The sequence below is a fragment of the Oxyura jamaicensis genome, chromosome 9 (genome assembly GCF_011077185.1).
Source record: "Oxyura jamaicensis isolate SHBP4307 breed ruddy duck chromosome 9, BPBGC_Ojam_1.0, whole genome shotgun sequence".
NCBI lineage: Eukaryota > Metazoa > Chordata > Aves > Anseriformes > Anatidae > Oxyura > Oxyura jamaicensis.
The window spans coordinates 1,264,667-1,286,311 of NC_048901.1; positions in this window are offsets into that span (position 1 = coordinate 1,264,667).

Consider the following 21,645-nt stretch of genomic DNA (forward strand, 5'->3'; position numbering starts at 1 on the left):
ATTCTGAGGGTAAGCCTTCTCCAACACAAAAGCTATCTATACTGTTATCTCCTGCTATAATAGCTTAGCAAAAGAATAATGCAGAATTGTTTGTACAAGTAATAATGGTAGTGCAGACAATGCCACAGGGCAATTTAGCTGGAGATGGAAGTGTTTCTAAAGAAAAAATAATAGCAATAACCTCATGCTCTCATCTTTCACTGTATTCTAGCCAATTTCTTCTGTACATTTCTCCTTCTGGTTTTGTTATTGGTTAGAAAGTTACCACAGTAGCGCCTGAGGAAGATGTACAACTATAGACTAGAGTAATTGTTCAGTAGTTATTTTATTATAAAATCTGTACAAATTGTACACCCTTTAGAGGAAAATAAACATTTTACTCTCTGAATTCTGGCAAAAACAGGATTAAAAGGCACCTTAGGAGCTGATCTAATCCATCCCTTTGTTGCAGACAGGATCAGCAACAACAAATACGTTGTTTGAGATGGGTATCTCTCTAGCCCAGCTATCTAAGTTTCCTGATTGCCTCTGCTTTCTAGATGTATTTGCAGACAGTTATGCAAGGCTGGTCACCTACCTCCATGCAAAACCACACAGTCCAGGTCAGTCCCTTTCCTACAGGGAGGAATCCACCCAGGATGTGGTCATGCTTTATCAGAGCTTCATAGACTATATTTTATGAATACCTGCTCAGATCTGTTATTAAAAACCTTCAAACAGTGAAAATTTCAAAAACTCCATATGCAACCTAGGCTACTGCTTAATCTTTAGAACCTTTCTCCTAAGACCTTTCCTTGTCACAGTTTAAATGCATTCCTTTTAGCCTACCCACTACAGCAACAAAACCCAGTCATATCTGAAGATTTTGTCTCCCCAGTACTCAACCCTTCCTATTCTCCAGACGACTTGTTTCCCAACTTTTCTCTGTGCTCTCCTCTGGACTTCCCTTGACAGGAATGGGCAATGTGAGACTTGGTATCTGGTGTGCACCCTGCCCTCACCTGCTGCGTTTTTACTCTGCCCTCAGCAACTACCTGTAGGACATTGCTAGCACCTGGTCATGATCCACTGCTCCAAGAGACTTGCCAGAGCTGCACGCAGCTGGCCAGTTCCTTGCCTGCAGCCATCCTTCCCTGACCTGTATTTGTACAATTACCTGAGTGACACCCCCAAGGCACCTCACTTTGAATTCTAGCTCTGTTTTCTTCATCCAGCTGCAAAGTAGGTATTTCTTTTTTAAATGTTTTTTATCCATCCATTTTCATTTGATCTTCCCAAAAAATATCTTTCTGCTGTAATGGTTTATTTTTATTCCTAAACAAGGAACAGTCACTCTTTAGTCATGTGAAAATTAAAATCAATAGAGCAACGAGCAATCACAATGATACCTCCTCTACTATTCAATCTCTCTCTCCCCTGTTACCTTACTAGGGCTTCCCTCACAAGCCTGAGAATTAAAAAGCAGTAACAACTATGTTGGTTTTGTTTTTGTTTTGACTACTCCCCTTTCTTTCTGACTTTCTCTAGACTGTTTACCATTCAGAAATAATTGGGATAATTAGTGGGCAAGTTGCAAATATATCCCTGCTGATTTTCTCAAAACAAAACCCATGGCAATAGCAAGAATTAAAAAAAAAAATAAAAATAAAATAAAATAAAAATTCTATTTCTTAAACAGATGGAAACAAAGCAGGAAATGGAAATTCTAGGCAAGATGTTCCTTCCCACTATATGCAATATTTCTTCCCATTGCAGATTAGTCTCGTCTCTATTGCAAAGAGTTCGGACAGCTATACTCTCCAACCATTTCCTGCAACCTATTTCAATGCAATTTGGAGTGAACCACCATCCCTACCGCATGTCAAAAGCTGTTTCACAGTTTCTTAGGTGATAGCTTAAGCACCCTGCTGCCCCCCACTTGCATCTGCAACATTCCACCACTTGGTGTAATGCTGACACAGCTGCCAGAGCACTTACAGTACCGAGTTAAAATAAAGAACTGCTTTCCCAGTAACAAAAGAAAAATAAAAATCTTTCAGCCTCATCAGCTCAGTGCCACCATGTGTAAAACCACAGCCAAACTTGTCATTTTGGAGAAAGTAGAGAAAATAATGCTTATTTCAGAGTAGCTCATGAGATTCAGCTAATCAACATTTTTCAAATCCTCTGACACCCTTAAAGTTATATAGAATTAAAAATGTCAATAAAAGTACAGTACAGTAAAGTCTTTTGAAGTACACCAGTCTATGAAGATATATGCAATAGCATCACAGTAGCATATGCTGAATGCTATAGAGCATGTATAGCATATATTGTATGTGTAGTGCCCTGCTCATACACACTGCATTGTAACATACAAAGAGCAATGTGCAATGCTCAGCTGCACAGTTCTAGGCCAAGAAAAGAGACAGGACTGTGGAGAGATGAAACTGAGCATAATGTTTGTCCACATAAAGCAAAATCCAAGAGTCTATATACACTACCCAACTGCAAGAGGCCTTTTTTTCAAAGATTTTCGTAGATGCTATTTGTAAATTCTTCCTTCTTGGTATACCACAGTGAATGGTTTATCCAACACTTGAATTTTTGCTTTTGAATTTAACGCAGAGTTTGTCACTGAAAAAAAAAATAATAAAAAAGGCTTTCAATAAAAATAGCATATAACTTCCCATCTTCAGGTAAAATATCTTCCAAAAACAGTATTTTTCATTTCATTATTAATTTTTTTAACTCTGTGATGACAGAGTGAGCTGCATTTTATCCTTAATTATGCAGGCTTATAAATCAAAAGGATTAAATATTTATTTATTTAACTTTTGCCTTGATACAAGAGACCAAGATGGTTAAGTTTAAAATCTTTCATTTCCAAAGCAGGGCTTCCCAGTTTCACAGGTAGTCACTTGTGTAAGGTGACTTTCCTGTTCTGTCAGAAAATATATCAACGTTTAGACAGAATAGAAACATTTTCCCAGAAGAGTCATAGGGTCATATGCATGAGTAACAGATTGGTAACTTGGCACTGAACTGTGAAGTGGAGAAAGCAAGATTCACATTTAAGATTTTAACTCAGTCAGTAAAGGTGTATTCGAATCCAGAATTCTCACTTCTGATATATGTACCAAGACTAGAAATATAATGTAAGCTTTCATTTTCTGAACAACATTTTTGGATACCAAAAAGAAAGTTCCTCTCTAAAGGAGTTATCTGCAAATAATTACCCATTCTAGATCTGTATGATGTGGTGAAATTCCACCAGGGACCATTTCTTTCATACATCAAGCTTATACACAAAATGTTTACATATTTTTTTCTCCTGGCTGGGTGTTTTAGTCTACTCATTCCATATGTAGAGGAAAGAGGAGCAAATGACATGATGTACGTGTAGCTCAGTCTTACTTACATTGATCATGTTGACAATCAAATTCTTTTATTAGCAAAACTTATTTTGAAATATAAAAAACCATTAAAAGAGTTTACTCCTGAAAGAGGTAATATCATTAGTGAATAAAAACTGAGAGAAATGAGTTAACTGTAAATGATGTGGCTTTGAACTGCTGAACAGCTCTTAATGTGCACAGCACCAGTAGCTTAATACACTTTCAATACTTTCACAGAAAATACAGCTATATAATTGAAACCTAAATTCTCACTCTCAGCATTAGAAAATGCATCAGGTTTCACAAAAGACCTGACTCTAATTTTTACCTTCTCTGAAGCTTTCAAAAATACCAGTAGGATTTGGAGGTCAACAAGAAATGCAAAATAAGTCCCCAAAGGAGAAAATATGCACTCCGTAAGAAAATTACAATAAACTGTCAATCCTTTCCTCTGAGGCTGCTGCAGCTATTTAAATTGTTAATGAATACTGTTGAAGGAAATAACTACCTATAGTTATGATTAATTTAGAATAGAAAGTCAAGCTTGAATCTACCAAATATATTTATATAATCTAACACTACTGTTAAAAGCATGTTATGTTTTTAATATCTTCTGTAGAGGTTTTCGATAAAATATGGTAACATTAAAAAATCCTATTTCAATTAGCTGTGACACAGGGGTATTTTATTTTATTTTTTTGGCTCTTGTTTCAGTCTTTCTGATTTCCCAAAAGGTGTATATATTCAGTCATAGAAAAAAGAATGATTTATAGTCTAAATTCTTAATTTTCCAGTTCATTACCAAGTCCTCATTTACTTTAGTACCTTATTTTCCTCTGGCCCATGCATTATTCTTAGTGTTTCCAATTTTGTATAAGTATACCATAATATCCACAGAACATTAGAAAGAAATAATCATGTGCAATCTTTCTGAAAAACAAATCATTACAAATAAAGCAGTCTCCTGATATATGAAAAGAATAAAGATGGAAAACACACTTGATATCCATTTATCTAATAGAAAAGCTTTTTTTTTTTTTTTTTTTTTTTTTCTTTTTTTCTTTTTTTCCCCAGACAATTAAAGTGATACATTTGGTACTTTAAAGGTTATTATGTAATTTCAAAAATAATAGGATAAAGTTAATAACAAATTTTAAAAATAGTTTGGGATACTTTATATTTTTTGTTTCTTAGAGTTATATTTTAAATAGGAAGAATCACATGTAGACTGCTAGCTTGCTGGATACATTAACCCTCTACTAATAACGTTATGTGGCATTAAACCATATGAACATATTTTAAAGAGAAGGAACTAGTAAAAGAAATTCCAGTAACTCCTGGGAAAATTTGACCTTTAGTCAATTTCCTCAGTACAGGGATGGCTCTTCAGTGATGATACTGTGCCAAGCAATATTAGAGACAGAATTATAGTGAACCAAGTTATTCAACTGACTCACCTACTTAAATGACAGCTTCCAATCAAAGTCCTTGCTGTCCCTAGGAGCCACATTCTTGACTTTCCCATTATAGTTGCAATGTGTGCACAGATGAAGAATCACAGAATCACAGAATCACAGAATCACAGAATAGTCTAGGTTGGAAGAGACCTCCAGATCACCGAGTCCAACCTCTGACCTAACGCTAACCAATCTTCCACTAAACCATATCCCTAAGCTCTACATCTAAACGTCTTTTAAAGACCTCCAGGGATGGTGACTCCACCACTTCCCTGGGCAGCCTATTCCAGTGACTAACAACCCTTTCAGTAAAGAAGTTCTTCCTAACATCCAACCTAAACCTCCCCTGGCGCAACTTTCGCCCATTCCCCCTCGTCCTGTCACCAGGCACGTGGGAGAATAGACCAACCCCCACCTCGCTACAGCCTCCTTTCAGGTACCTATAGAGTGCAACAAGGTTGCCCCTGAGCCTCCTCTTCTCCAGGCTAAACAGTCCCAGCTCCCTCAGCCGCTCCTCGTAAGACTTGTTCTCCAGACCCTTCTCCAGCTTCGTTACCCTTCTCTGGACTTGCTCAAGCACCTCCATGTCCTTCTTGTAGCAAGGGGCCCAAAACTGAACACAGGACTCGAGGTGCGGCCTCACCAGAGCCGAGCACAGGGGGACAATTACTTCCCTCGACCTGCTGGCCACGCTGCTTCTTATGCAAGCCAGGATGCTGCTGGCCTTCTTGGCCGCCTGAGCACACTGCTGGCTCATATTCAGCCAACTGTCAACCACTACTCCCAGGTCCTTCTCTGACAGGCAGCTTATTACCACACATCTCCCAGCCTGTAGCTCTGTTTGGGGTTGTTGTGCCCCAGGTGCAGGACCCGGCACTTGGCCTTGTTGAACTTCATGCAGTTGGCCTCGGCCCATCGGTCCAGCCTCTCCAGATCCTCCTGCAGAGCCTTCCTACCCTCGAGCAGATCGACACACGCACCTAACTTGGTGTCGTCTGCAAACTTGCTGAGGGTGCACTCCATCCCCTTGTCCAGATCATCGATGAAGATGTTAAAGAGGACTGCCCCAGTACCGAGCCCTGGAGGACTCCAGTAGTGACCGGCTTCCAACTGGATTTGACTCCATTCACCACAACTCTCTGGGCCCGGCCATCCAGCCAGCTGTTTACCCAACAAAGTGTATGCCAGTCTAAGCCATGAGCAGCCGGTTTTCTGAGGAGAATGCTGTGGGGAACGGTGTCAAAAGCCTTACTGAAGTCAAGGTAGACCACGTCCACATCCTTTCCCTCATCCACTAAGCGTGTCATCTTGTCATAGAAGGAGATCAGGTTCGTCAAGCAGGACCTGCCCTTCATAAACCCATGCTGACTAGGCCTGATTGCCTGCTTGCCCTGCAACTGCCGCATGATGACACCCAAGATAATCTGCTTCACGAGCTTCCCTGGCACTGATGTTAAACTGACAGGCCTATAGTTCCCCGGGTCTACCCTCCAGCCCTTCTTGTAGATGGGCGTCACATTTGCTAGCCACCAGTCAAGTGGGACCTCCCCCGATAGCAAGGACTGTCGATAAGTGATGGACAGCTCCTCCGCCAGTTCTCTCAGTACCCTCGGGTGGATCCCATCCGGCCCCATCAACTTCCATACATCCAAATGCTGCAGCAGGTCACCAACCATTTCCTCGTGGATTGTGGGGGCCACATTCTGCTCCCCATCCCCTTCCACCAGCTCAGGGTACTGGGCGTCCAGAGAACAACTGGTTTTGCCGTTAAAGACTGAGGCAAAGAAGGCGTTAAGCACCTCAGATTTTTCCTCATCTCTTGTAACTAAGTTTCCCCCCGCATCCAGTAAAGGGTGGAGATTCTCCTTAGTCCTCCTTTTGGTACTGATGTATTTATAAAAACATTTTTTGTTGTCTTTAACAGCAGTGGCCAGATTGAGCTCCAGATGAGCTTTGGCCTTTCTGATTTTGTCCCTGCACCGCCTCGCAGCACCCTTGTAGTCCCCCTGAGTGGCCCACCCTCTTTTCCAAAGATTATAAACCCTCTTTTTTCTCCTAAGCTCGAGCCACAGTTCTCTGCTCAGCCAGGCCGATCTTCTTCCGTGCTGGCTCATCTTTGGGCACGTGGGGACAGACCGCTCCTGAGCTATTAAAATTTCTTTCTTGAAGAGCGCCCAGCCTTCCTGGGCTCCTCTGTCTTTCAGAACTGCCTCCCAAGGGACTCTGCCAACCAGTGTCTTGAACAGCTCCAAGTCAGCCCTCCGGAAGTCCAAGACAGCGGTTATGGACTCTATACTCTAGAGCTACATTTCCTGATATATTTGTCTTCAAATCTATTTCTAAATTAACATTATTGGTCTTAAAATATTAACAATAAGTCTAGCTATCTTACAAATACAGAAAGAATAGCCTTCAAAATTAATGCATAAAATATATATGCCAGATGTTCTAACTGCTGTGTTCTTTGATTAGAAAAAGATAATTACTTTTAGTATTTTAAGAGATGTTTTAGAAAGTATATGAATGCAAAACACCAAAACAGACATAACCAAAGATAAATACAGTATAAAACTTGCTAGATTAACAGAAAGATAGCATATGACAAACTCTTGCTCTGCTTATACAAATGAAAAATCTATTGAAGCCAGCATGTAATTAATTGCTACCACATTTTTGGAGAAGAAAAAGCATTAAAAGTTAAGGAGAGCAGAACACAGAGAAAGTTTCCTGGGATCCTGTAAGTTTAAATCACAGCCTGGTATAAAATATTCATTTTAGCACATGCTTTAATCAACTATCTTAGCAAAGGGAGAGGACGATGACTCTTCAAATATGGCCAAGGAATTGCTAAATTCCACTCCTGGTGCTTGTTATTCTTTCTAGTGACTTTATCATGGACCCAGGTTTGAAAGACAAGTTTCAAACCTTTGCTTTCCTGAAGAAATACCATGCAGAAACCATTTCTCTTTCTTTCATTTGTAGTACAGAAGCTACTTGCTGTTGCAAACCTCAGCTGTGATTGACATGCAGCAATCAGAAAGGAAATTCATGTGGTATGCTGTCTCCAAAACCTACAGCATTAGGTTACAAATCAATACCTTCTTCCATCCAGAAACATATTAAAAGTCACTGAAGGTCAAACAGCAGTAACCTAACATTTTCTTACTGCAGATATTTATGAACTTATGGAAGTATTTTGCACTAGCTTCCTCTTCAGAAACTAAAAGGGGCAGCGATGCATCTTCCTTAGAATTTGCCTCACAGTTATTTCATCCTGAGAGCAAACACAACTGAATAATTCTGCAGCAGTGAGGAAACGACACACTCATTTACACGTGAAGTAAAGTGCTTATAGTAGGGCTCTTTTCTGACCACTGGAGCAAAGTCCACTGACAAGGATGTTCTGTAACATGGAGCAGAACAGTGCTCCTCAGTCTCAGTGCAGGGCATGTGTCCCATTTCCTATAGCCCTATGGCTACATACATACTGCATAAGCGGAGCAGCAACCTCAGCACACAGAGTCCACTGTTGCCAATGAATTCTCTCAGGAAAGTGAGAACTCCTTCCCTGCTGTGATTTCAAAGGAAGCCAACACACAAAGGCTGATGCACAGTTACATTCACGGTCAAGAAGGGCAGTTGGCCAACCACAGACAGCTATGCAGGAGGGTGATCAGTATTCATATTCTGTAATTTCTGGTAAACAGCAATGTGTTCCCCTTTCTCCCATCACAGCAATCTGCTTACCATACCAACATTCATGAACTTCCATTACAAAGAAAGTAAATTAATAGCTGAAAGTATATTAAAAGCTTCAACATAAATTTGCTTCTGCTGTTAGTTATCATTCTGATTTTTCTCCCATGTTGCCTGCCCCACGCCTCTTAACTGAAGAATGGGATTAAGATGACACAGTTATAAAATGAATCGTTATGTCTAGATGTAGTCTGACATCTCTTCTGTTGCTACTGTGACACTAAACTACACAAAGCAAAATGATAACAACTTAGATCCATCACATGGAAAGTTAAAAATATGTATTAGCCAGAGGATATCTACTCTGGTACACTATGTTCCTTTTATTGCTGGCAGCTCTTTAATGGGAATATGTACAGGAAACTGATTTAGGACAGCTTCTTTTACTGAAGAATTACTACTGTTCAGTTTTCTAGATGCAGTTTCATACAGTTGAATTAAGGAATATACATACATTCAAATTCCTTCTGACTGAACAAAATTGGAAGACAGTCTCTGAAGTAATGTAATGTAAAGCGCTACAGCGGGACAAATTGGAGATTCGGTTGAAATAAAACATAACTGATTTGCTATTTCAAATCAACTCCAGCTCTGCATACTACTAAATTAACTACCATCATTACTAAACAGAAATCTCAGCTGAGACCTTGGTTATGAGACTCATGTTCTGGGGCATTTCTATAACCTCTTAAACATTGTACCTAAAACTGAAATCCAGTCAAGTTGGTTAGCTAAATGTCAACTACCAGTTTCCTCTCTGCCTATCCTCGGTAAAAAACATTTGTTTTCACTGCTGCGAGAGTGAAGGGCTCTCTGCTGTTTCTGCTTCTAAGCAGTTACTCAGACAACATTCCCAGTGAAATGATGGTTAAGGAACATTCAGCATCTTCTCTTCCAGGCCTTTCCTGTATGCACTACAGACAGGCTGAGTAGTTGCATGATTGCACACACAGTCTATACTTAACTGTTTGTTGTTGTTGTTGTTGTTGTTTTGTTTTGTTTTTACTGTGGAAAATTATTTTTGAAAAAACAGAAGCATTTTCATGCAGTGAAAATGCAAACTTGAATTACCAACTGATAAACATTTTTAGCCAGAAGCTCCTGAACTGATGCATATGATGACAGAACAGCCTTTTGTTTCTAAACTAAATCCGTTACAATAACAAAGTAGTTGAATCAGAATAATTTAGGTTTGAAGGAACACTACAGGTTATCTAGATTAATAGCCTGTTCAAAGCAGATCAGGTTTCTTTGGGCTCTGTCCTGGCAAGTTTTAAATAGATCCAAGCTACACATCTCGATTCTTTGACATACATCTCAACAGAAGGCTCTTTTCTTAAGAGCTTCTGAGACCTCCAACATATTTAAGTCCTTGCTGTGGTGTAGATGGAGAAGCTGTATACATTCTGGCACAGCCATCCTGATTGCACCAGAAAAAGTAGGAGATCTCAATAACTCATAAAAAGAATCACTTCATATACATGGAAAAACAAACAAACAAACAAACAAAAAACTTTTTTCTTGAGTCTCTCCAGATGCAATCTATGAAAGTTTTGAGAGTAGCACCAAGCTCTCTCCTCATTTACTTTCTCCTAATCTACACCTCTAAGAAGAAAATACAAACAAATCTTTAATGATTAAATCACCAAGAACTTTGGTTCCATTGTGTGCAGTCAATGAAAGGATTCAGATCTACACTTCAATAAATCGTTGTGAATCTACTTGGACAAAATTATCACATCAGCACAAGTGAATATGTAACATAATTGACTTAGAATTATTCCTGCCATAAGATAGAAACATTAAGAACAAAATTGGTTTAATATTTCAGAAAAGAAATATTTTCAGTTCAGCTTTCAGGTTTGAAGGTAAGAACTTTTCTGAAATATTACCAAAGCCTATATCTTCTGTAGTGTCTCAGACACTACAGAAACATTTTCAAAGAAGAGAATCAAAAACAGTCATCTTGTCACATTTTATACTTTTTGGGTACATTAATCTGACTGATAGCACCGTGAAATTACTTTTTTTTTTTTCTTTCTTTTTTTCTTTTTTCTGAGAAGGAACAGTCCATTTGTGTACATTTCCGAATGGTTCCATCCCAAAGCTAATGAGTTTTTACAATTTCTCCATTACCAACATAGTTATGGTTTATAGGCCTATTTGGTGAAACTCATGAAATGACTCTTTCCATAAACTGACAGCTGCTGTAATGCCAAAAAATGTAGAAATGCCTGTCCTTGTTCACCACCATAAAACTGATACATCCTGAACCTTTTGATACTATACAGGATGTGACTGTTAGTTACTACTTCACTGCTAAAATAGCACTTAAAAATGCATCTGATGCAGAATTGTGAAGTCTGTGACCCAAGGTGGTTATACTCTAAACAGGATGAAACAATGCAAACAGAGGATTATATGTGAAGGTAGCAACAGATACATGCCTGAATAATAGAGATGGAAGAACTGGTGGGTGAAGGGGAAGAAAAATGAAGAGCACTTAAAAACCGTTCAAAGGAAACATGAAGATGAAGCACAGTGCACCACCTCAGTGTAGCTACAGGAAGAAACGTGTACGTGAAAATTAGATCAATAATGCAGTAGAAGCAGATACTACATCGTAAAAGAATAATGTAATCAAGGAAAATATCCAAATGAACAAGTAATCACCTGAAAGGACAGATACAGAAAGACAGACATTCTGTTTAACATTCTGGAAATGGGATTTGATGAAACACTTGCATGGAGATTGAAATAGTTCATGAGAAATTGGTAATGAAATGAAAGATTCTTTTTATTTTGGTTTTGTATTTAGCAGACAGAATTGTATATTTGAGCTGTTACTGTGGACAAAATGACAAGAATCTGAACACTGAAGGTAGCATGTTTTTTCATATTTTACTAAATAAAAATAGAGCATTTCTATCAGCACCTAAAAAGGGAGAAAATCTGTAGATATATCACACATCTCACTAGTAATATGAACTGAAAGAGGACAGATTCCATTTTGCAGAAAAAATGAAAATATCTATATATTGTAAAGAATATATATATATTGTATATATTATATATAAGAATATGTATATATTGTAAAGAAAAATATCTATATATTGTAAAGATGATGTAAAGAAAAGGGTGAAATTCAAGCAAGTTTGAGCACGCTTTCAAAATATAAGAATTTCAACATGGACATTTTAATACTAATAATCATCTTCTCAGTATTCTTTGAAGATTTTGTTTGCTAATAGAAGCAATAGGCTGAGTAAGAATAAAAAATGTAAATCTCAAACTATTCCAAGCATGCTACAGTGGATTTTCCTTTAACACACATCTGAAGTTGGAGCTGGCTTTAACTGGTTTAATTATTCAAGCATGAAAAATATTGTCCATAATGATTTCACGTGTGGAGAATTTATGCATTATATCACTTAAGGCTATCAGGACTTGTGTTAATTTTCATCATTTCTTCTTGGTTGTCAGATCATCATGCTCTATTTAGAGACATAACAACTGAGTCGCTTATGTTGAAAAAAATGAAAGTGTTCTGCTGAATTCAGATGATAATTACATGATGGCTACACATCACAGTTAATAACCATCATATGGTGGTTACTAAAGTTAACTATAGCTAACTCTGCATTCTTGCATGTAGAGATAAAAAAGATCCAAGTGTAAAGCTATTAGCAACATAAAGGAAAACTCTGACCATTATGCTCGTTCTTTGTCTTGAGAAGAATATGATGCATCACAGATGTAGAGATCTTGTACCTTTGAAACCACTGCTCTCAAACCTCTATCCTCCAAAAATTCAATTTATGTAGTCATTCTTAAGCCCTATTCATAGTTTTTATACCCTGCTATCCAGTCTGAACAGTCTTTATTCAGCAAATTTACAATTACAACATTCGTATATAACATTATCGTTATGGTCTCAATGCTGTCAAACAGTAATCGTACAGGTAATTTAAGATTAGTGTTAAAAAAAAATAATCTGACTTTGCAAACACCACTAGAGGCATTACATATTGAAATGCTATTTCCTGAAATAACACAATCCTCAACCTAAAAGCAATCATCATAAAGTTAATTATTCTTCTTATTCCAGTTAACAGAAAAAACACAGCTGGAAACATGCAGATGTGGCAATACATTCTTATGCCTGTGGTTGCATACTTGCTTCCATTATATCACTTCTTTTGCCTGTCAGAATATAGAAACATTGTTAATTAGGTCTCTCAATGGCGTAATCATTTTCCATTTAGCCTTCCATATCAACACCAATAAAAGGCTTCATATAAACATCAGACACTTTAACCTAGTAGATAAGAATGTACAATTCAATATGCAGACATGGTATATGTAAAATAAGGTCAAATTCTATCAAAATCCTCCCATCACTGAAATGTAAATAAAAGAAGAGAAATTGTTCACAAAGTAAGGTAGTATTCACCACCTCCTCTTACATGGATCTATCAACAAAAAATGTTGCCCACAATATTTCTGAAGCTTCTTTAATTGTCTGTCATGACCAATTCTCCATTGCTTTTTTATGGATAGACCGCTTTTAGATTTTTTTCTTACTTGCCTTGTTTTCTTCAACAACCCCTCCTTCTCTTTAACAGGCTATCTTGTCTCAAATCCTACTTGTATTACCATTAAAGAAATTGCTAAGGGCATGACTTTTCAGAGAGCCAGTCAGAAAATGGTTTATAAATTTGAAACCTAGTCAACCCTCCCCCGTGAAAAGCAGTCAACTTGAGATCACTCCTTGAAGCATGGGAAAGAAAGTCCTGGCTTCCGATTCCTGCACCACTCAAAAGATCTCTATTTGATTTTGCATCCTAAGAAGTGGCTTGAAGCAGTTTTCCCCTGTATTGCTTTAGGGTTAAGCCATAGCACAGATTTTATGAGAATTAATACTTGCACCTGTTTTGAGAATCCAGCACCCTGATTCAACTTCTGTCAGGAACTTGCCTTTTAATTTTGTTATCTAACAATTTGCAATCACATAATCTTACACTTCAGTTTCCTCATGTAAACAATGCAGAAAATTACCTACTTTCAGATTAAAGTGCCTTCTAGAGTACAAATGATTATCAATATGATTGCTACTAATCAAGATTGATAAAATTAAATGTTATCTTTTGAAATTCAGTGTCTTATCACAGTGAAAGTAAGGTGGGACATAGAGTTAGGAACCAATTCCATACAGAACATCCCAACCTTGACTTTCGGCTTCAAGGAAGTAAACACTCATCAGTCCTAAAAGCAGAGGGGAGGGAGAAAAGAAAATTAACAGAAAATATCATTCCTTCCTCTTCTGTTGTCAGAATCTGGATCATATTTGATGCTACTACTGCTGGGGAAAATTCCTTTCCCTCTCACCCAAGCAGAGAATTGGAATTATGACTCCTAGGGTGAATCAATGCTCAATGGAGTAACACTTGCTCAGTGTACTGCCTGAAGACATGGTAAAATCTGTAAGCATTGCCCATACTAGGCATGAATCTTGTCCTTTTTTTTTTTTTTTTTTTTTTTTTTTTTTTTAAGAAAACGTGTCAAATGGAGGGGAAATGAATTGAAGTCAGCTGTTCAAGTAACACAAAAAATCCATTCCCACTGCATGACTGCCTGTGTTATTCTGGCACTGCTTATCATGTATTACAAAATTTACAATAAAAATAATGAGTAAGTAAATGAAAAATTGACATACCACCTAACATATATAATAAAATTTAGGTTCTTTTTTTCAAGATTATTTTTCTGTGAATACAGTCAGTGATATTTCTCAGCTCATCAAATAAACTGAACACCTGCTCTTTCAAGTGTAAAGACAACTCCAGGGAAAGAAGATTTTTTTATTTTTTAATAATATATCCTGGAAATACTGTTTAAATAACACTAAAGCATAGCTTACTACATGGATCACTTGATTAACACAACACTGTACATTACATAGAGGTGTTAGATTCTAAATGGCTAACAACATACAAATAGATGCAACGTATTTATAATGCAAATAGAATTTCTTTACATGAGCAATTGAATTTATATTTTCTTATACCCTGTTAGACTGAGGATTTGCTACTCAGTATAAAAGTGTTCATTTCACAACTAGAGCCCAATCCTACATCTACAGAACTCAAGCTGAAGTTCCTGCTGTCTTCAAAGAGGGATCTCATTCAAATTTAGAACTTGCACAACCAGGTACAGCTGATGAAAAAATATGACAATTTATAATTTTGTTTGCCGCTTCTTTCCCCTTCCACATTTTATATAACTGAATTTCCTTGTTCTGTTTCCTTCTTTTTGATTACATCTAACCTCTGGGCTTCCTGAAATAAAAAACAAAACCAAAACCAAAACAAAACAAAAACCACTTAAGGTTCTTTCAATTTGTTTCCACCAAAATCTTAATGGATCAAACTTTATCATTTTATTTATTTTATTTTTTTTTTCCAAATCCCATGGCAGGCGTCAAAGGGCTCTAAATGTTAAGCTGGTATTCCCTGTCAATACACGTCTAGGCCAGTAATAATCAGTGCTATTGAAAATCAATAAACAAGTACATAAATTCCAATGTAAGGTATACATCTAAATTTTAAATTATTATTATTTTAACATAAATATTAAAAAAAAAACGTTTACAATTTCTGGAACAGGACTTTATTCCAGCCGTATGCATGAAAATGGCAGAAAAAAATAGATTAATTAAGTGGGCCTGAATATGCAGTGTGCTACAGCTGGGCTCAGCTCTATTCCTAGCACAGCAGAAGAAAAGAAAAATTTAAAGAAAGGAAATGGAAACAGAAAAGGAAATGGAAAGAGAAAAGGAAATGGAAAAGGAAGGAGAAAAAGAAAAATGGAAAAGGAAAATAATAGAGAACACTAAAGGCATAGAGAAACTTTTTGGATCTGATATTTGTAAAAATAAGGATGATTTTACTGATAACCATTATGAGTACACATGATTAATCCAATTTGCCTGAATTTTCAAAGTATAATTTATTGCATAACTAGTGTATACCATTATCTAGATATAATAATGTTTCCATTAATTAATTCTCAGTCATGGCAAACTGTTATACACCATAAAATTCCGGTAACAAATAATTTCACCTTTTCCCTAGCCATCCCAATAGCAGGTTTGGGATGCAGCATACCCAGGAAAGGGTGACTTCCATGCTTGGCTGAGACAGGAAAAACTGAAAACTCCATATGCTAGTACAGCCACTGACCTTTCTCTTTTAGCATCAGAATTGTACTTAAAGCATCTTCAATATTTCCTAATATTTCTATATTCTAAAGCAAGAAACAATAGCATTCCTGGCATATGTTGTAAAACATTCTCTATTCCCTAGGATGTTTGACCTCATTCATTTTTTGTCAGGCACTATGAAAACATTAAGACAAAACCCCCAATCTACCAATAATGTGTCAGAGAGGCCCAGAATTTTTTTATTCCACACTCATGGACAGGTATACACACTGCAAAGCTCTGTAACAGTGATAATTATTACTCTTATTCTATTCTTCTTTGGTTTATGGTGGTGCTCTTGGGATTCACTAAGAGTAGGCAGAGAAACCGTAACAGAAATGTGCAATAATAATGATAAAGAAGCATTTGGCTTGATGTCGAAGTTAGCTTAGTTAATGCACCAAGAAAACAGAACTTCTTAGATTTTAATCTAGCTTTAGTGATTTTGATTAACTTGATTGTAACTTTTTTTTAACTTTATTAACTTTTGATTAACTTCATGTTTTATGAAAGTGAATGCTCTACTCTCTTGCTATACTTTTCTTCAGTTAAATAACCTACGTGTCTGTTACAGAACATGATGATTATGGTAAGTTCTGTCTATATGCCTGCATTTCTCATTTTAGCAGCAATGATTGTGTAAATTCATAATAATCTGAAAAGATCTTTTCCGTTTCAGGCATCTCAGCTATTTTTATTTTATTTGGTCATTTCATATTTAATTCCTAAACCTGTCAGCTCCTATGGCAATTTTATACAAAGCTTTCTTTTCTCTCTTGCTTCTGCTATACCTGAATGTGGTTTTGATGACAAAGATATTTGCACTAATATTGCCTATGAGAAAGCTTGATGCACATAATAGAATTACATAAAATTACCATTGCAGGACTTAATAGATTAAATTTTATATGGCTGAGGACCATTTTCATTTCAACTTTTCAACTGCTTTTATTATTATTATTAAAGCAACAACAATAACTTCCCTATCTAGGTTGTACTACAGGACAGCACATACTATTTTTTCAGAACATGTAAACATATAGCTAGGACACCTGCCATCAAATGAAGCATAGTATAGCATTAATGCTTACTCAAGGCATCAGATAGACCGATGACAACAGCAGGTTTTGAAGCAGGATAGCAATTCTTGCTTTAGTTGTGTAATATCCTCTCTGCCTTCCTGACTCCTCCTCCTTGGTCCTGTTCCATCCTACCCCAATTGTCATACATGATAAAAATAATTAGATATATGTATAACAAATTACGTCTGCAAGAATTACATTGCTATTTCTGAACGTGATTCATAGTATACTACAGGGGAGAGTAAGAAGAGTTTGGAACCAAAGCAAGATCCTTGCAGAGGATTAATTAGTACCTCAGTGGGAAATTGGACAAAATATGCCTTAGATAAGAAAGTCCTCAATGATACCTCAAGTATTGTAGGCCTGTAAATATTTCCAGTACCATCAAGAAGAATGTCAGTGCAGAGATTTAGAGATCAGTTATTGGTTTACATGGCTCCAGCTTATGTAAGAGTCTGTAACTGATGAAATATGTCTCCACATAACAACGTTTGCAGCTGTGAATTGCCTATGATGTCCTGTTGGAATATTCCCCCAGTGCATTTTTTTTTTTTTTTTATAAGACACATTGGAAATTTTTCCTATTGAAAACAACAAAGCAGTTAGTCTTTTATCCATATTTTCTCTGTCACTTTTCATTAGAGAAACTATTCATTTAAGGATAAGAGAGAACTGTTTGAAACAGCCAAACTGAGTCTATAATATTGTTATGCTGCTTTTTTTCTGTTGCATGTCTCATCCAGAGAATTGAACACAGTCATGCTCTGCAAATCAATGGGCAGCTAAGATGGTTTTCTGCTTTCAGAACACCGGTTTGTCACAAATACATAGACTGCTACACTGATACACAAGAAGCAAGAGCCAATAAAGCACCCCACTGCAGCTGCAAATTACCAAAAATCCTTTGCATTTTTAGCCCTGTAGGCAATCCTTTATGCAAAAATGAACTTCATATGGTTTCTTGATCAACAACAATCTGCATCATTGTCTCTGTAGTACTATTGAAATATATCCTTTTAACTACAGATGATATCCTGTGGTTCTGGTTACTCTTTTGGTTCTCTTGCCATTGGAAAATGGGAGTGTGGGTTTCCTGACAAAATATATGATAAAAAATATTTCAGATACATGGGGCTCAGTACTATAGACCTTTCAGGATATGGATTTACACTGGCTTTGCAGGCTGAGGAAAACTTTCATCAGTAATGGTTTTATAGAAAAAAAAAAAAAAATGTTTCTGTGAATGGAAAAAAATAAAATATTTTCTATCAAGAACTATGTAACATCAAAAAAAATTTGTTGAGAAAAGCAAATGAGCCAATTTAAGAGATAAATACAGAAAAAATCAAAATGTTCAATATGACTTTTTTAAAAAAATAATTTTATGATGCACAGGAATTTTTCCTTTCAATTATTCTCATATTCCTAGTAAGACACAATACAGAAGAAAAAAAATATCCTCAGGTTGTACACTTTCTAGTGCAAACAATACAAGGTGGGGGGTTGTTTTTTGCATTGCTTTTGATAATCAAACCTTTTTGTTTTTTTCATATAGAAAGATAAATAATTTTCTATATTGAGTATTTCATGCTTCTTTCTTAGGTTTTTCTTTGAAAAATGTTTTAGAAATATAGCAATAGCTGTCAGTGTTTTTGTTTTGGTGCAATGGTCTGTATCTTGAAATTCTGTCATAGTAAGCAGCTGGGAAAGACATCCCCTTATAAGAAAATGTAAACCAAGAGTAAATTAGAATTTTCCAGATGGAGAATAATATATAAAACCTAGGAAATATACTCAATTATGCTCCATATGAATGGCATACTCAAAGATTAAAAATTCTATATAGCTGATTTTATGAAACAAAAAAGAAACTTCTGACTTAAGGTGAGAAAGAGGGAGCCAAGGCCATTTGCCTCTGTCCAGTGGCCTTCCAACAGGATAATGGAGTCTTCCCCTGCAAAATACTAAGACTCACATATGCAGGAGGTGGGAAATCCTAGTACCAAAGTCATTGAAGAAAACCTCTCACTGATTTCAATGGAATTAAGATTCATTCCAAGGATTGGTAGAAGGGAAGACCCTGTGAGGTACTGAACCATGTTAAAGTACTGGGACAGAAAAACTGATCCTAAGAAAAGTCATGATAAAAGAGTTGATTAAAAATCATATCCAGAGAATATTCCTGGTCTTTACTCACGTCTTCCATTTTATCTCTAGAGGCACCGAATAAAAGACAGAGGAAAATAATACAAGACAGACAGGAATTCGGCAATGTTGTTTCTTAAAAATTAACAAAACATTTCAAGCACTAGAAAAATAGGAAGAATTGAGCAAATTTTGCTGTTATAGGCTGAAATAACCCAAATCAAAATGCTGTGTTGAAACCAAGATTTTCTTGTGTAGACGTTTGACATCAACGTGCCACTAGCTCAGATACATACAGGCATGATCTACAGTTAGTGCATGCTGAAAAATTGTGGCTTTCTTCCAAGGAAAGTACTGGTAGGCTGGAACAGTTATAGCTTGCTCATAAATAGGTGCATGAATACACGCAAACCAGTATCACCTAGAACAACACGATTTAAGTGGCTCACAGGTCAATGTCAAACAGAACAAAGCATTCCAGTTCAGAGAAAGAATATACATTTTTTTCAATGTTTTTCAGAGAGAAAAGAAATTGTTACATTAAAAGCTAATGGAAAGAGTTTCAGTGTTAAAACACCAAGGTTTCATGGAGGATATGGATGTTTGGATTTTTTAACTAAAAAGGGGTGATGGAAAAAAAATTAGGAGTATTTCCAGTGAATGGAGATGTTTAGTTATCTCTTCACAAAAACATTTTCCACATATTATGATATTCTTCAGGATTTGTTTTTTATCCCAGTGAAATGTGAGTGGATCTCACTAAAACGCTTGACTTTTCCTGGTCATAAGGGAAGCACAATGCTAGAGGATACCTAGTCACAAATGAACACACTGATGTCAGATTCACAAAGAGGACTGTCATATCTGATTGGTTTAAATTGCTTTCAAGAAAACAGCTTTAGCTATTAGCTATTTCATTTTTTTTTTTTTTTTTCCTCAGAGATCTCCTAATTTGACTCACTCTAAACACTGATGTCTTTCTCATCTTCTTTGTGAGAGAAACAACTCATGTATACTATTTGTCTTTGAATTTAAAATAAGATTATTTCTGAGGTTGAGGGTTTTTTGAAGGAACTATACTGAAATTTTACTACCTTGTACAAATTTCTTCTTCATAAAAATCAATGTTCTACATCCTACTGATATATCTATATCCAAAGTACTAATCCTGAAACAAATTTAATTATTCAGAAGTTTTTTTTCAGCTGATATATAATGTAAAATATACACAATCATTATGACTATAAACATAATATATAGATTGCTGATATATAATGTAAAATATACATAACCATTATAACTATAAATACAATATATAGTTTGACATCTACATATAGGTGAGTATTTATATAGCTGTAAGTAATAAAAGCAAAAAGTCCAAGGGAATCATGGGTTCCCTTTCACTACTGCTATTGGAAATACACAGAGCTTATACAGACAAAAGGTATTTAATATTGTAGCTGAGGAAGTAAATTAGTATAGATACACTGGGAGATAAAAGGCTTTAAGCCATTGTACCTCAGATTTATAGCAGTTAATATATAGTTTAAACAAGACCTTTAAAATATGGCTTACAGCACAGTATATGTCCTCAATACTATGCATATTCTAAGGTATGCAAAAACAGAATTTGCTTTCAACAGAACATTACTGAAAAAGTCTTAGAGAACCTTTGCAATGTTTGAAATTTGTTTGAAACATATATAAAATAGAATCAAGATGCATTTTCTGTTGCTTTATCTAAGCTTAGTTTTACTCAATGTTATTGATATATGTCATTAAAAATGCATATAATACATTAGTAATTGACACTATTTCAAATTTTAGTTGCAACATAGTGAAAGACACATTTGTCTTTTCATTTCATTTCTAACAAATAAAAAATGCTACTCCACTACAGAAAGCTTAATAAAGACATAGGATAGTGTCGCATGAAATCTGTATTTTACTGTTTAATCACATAGTGTAAACTCAGCTGGTCTTAGTTTATACTATAGATGGTCTTGCATTATAAAGATATCACCAGGGTAGGTAAAGATTTACAAAAATCAAAGTATTGTTACATCAAATTGTCCTCTATAACAAGGGAGGCAATATCTGGCGGATGGTGAAAGACAGAAGAAAAGAGCATAGTGGGGGGAGAGAAAGAGACAGAGCAGAGAGAAAGGAGATAGTCACAGAGAAAATAAATGTAGAAGAATAACAAGGTAGAAAAAGAAAAAAGAGAGAATGAAAACACAGGCATATATATATATATTTTGTTTTGAGGACTACCTCCACAGAGCAGAGAACTAGAAATATGCCTTTATGTTGAAAAGGTCAGATAGCCTTGTCATCATTCTAAAAACCCTGAAAGCATAACTCAAAAACTAAGTGGCTAGAGACCTGGCTTGTATATCACTTCTACTCTTTGACTGCCATGCTCAAAAAAAAAAAATAATTAAAAAAAAAAAATTAAAGAGGGCAAGAAGCAGCCCTCTGTGTATGTGGCAGATAAAGCCTTTTTCTCTTCTAGCACAGTAGAGAAAAGCAGCAGCCTGGTTTACAAACATGTCATTTATGAGACA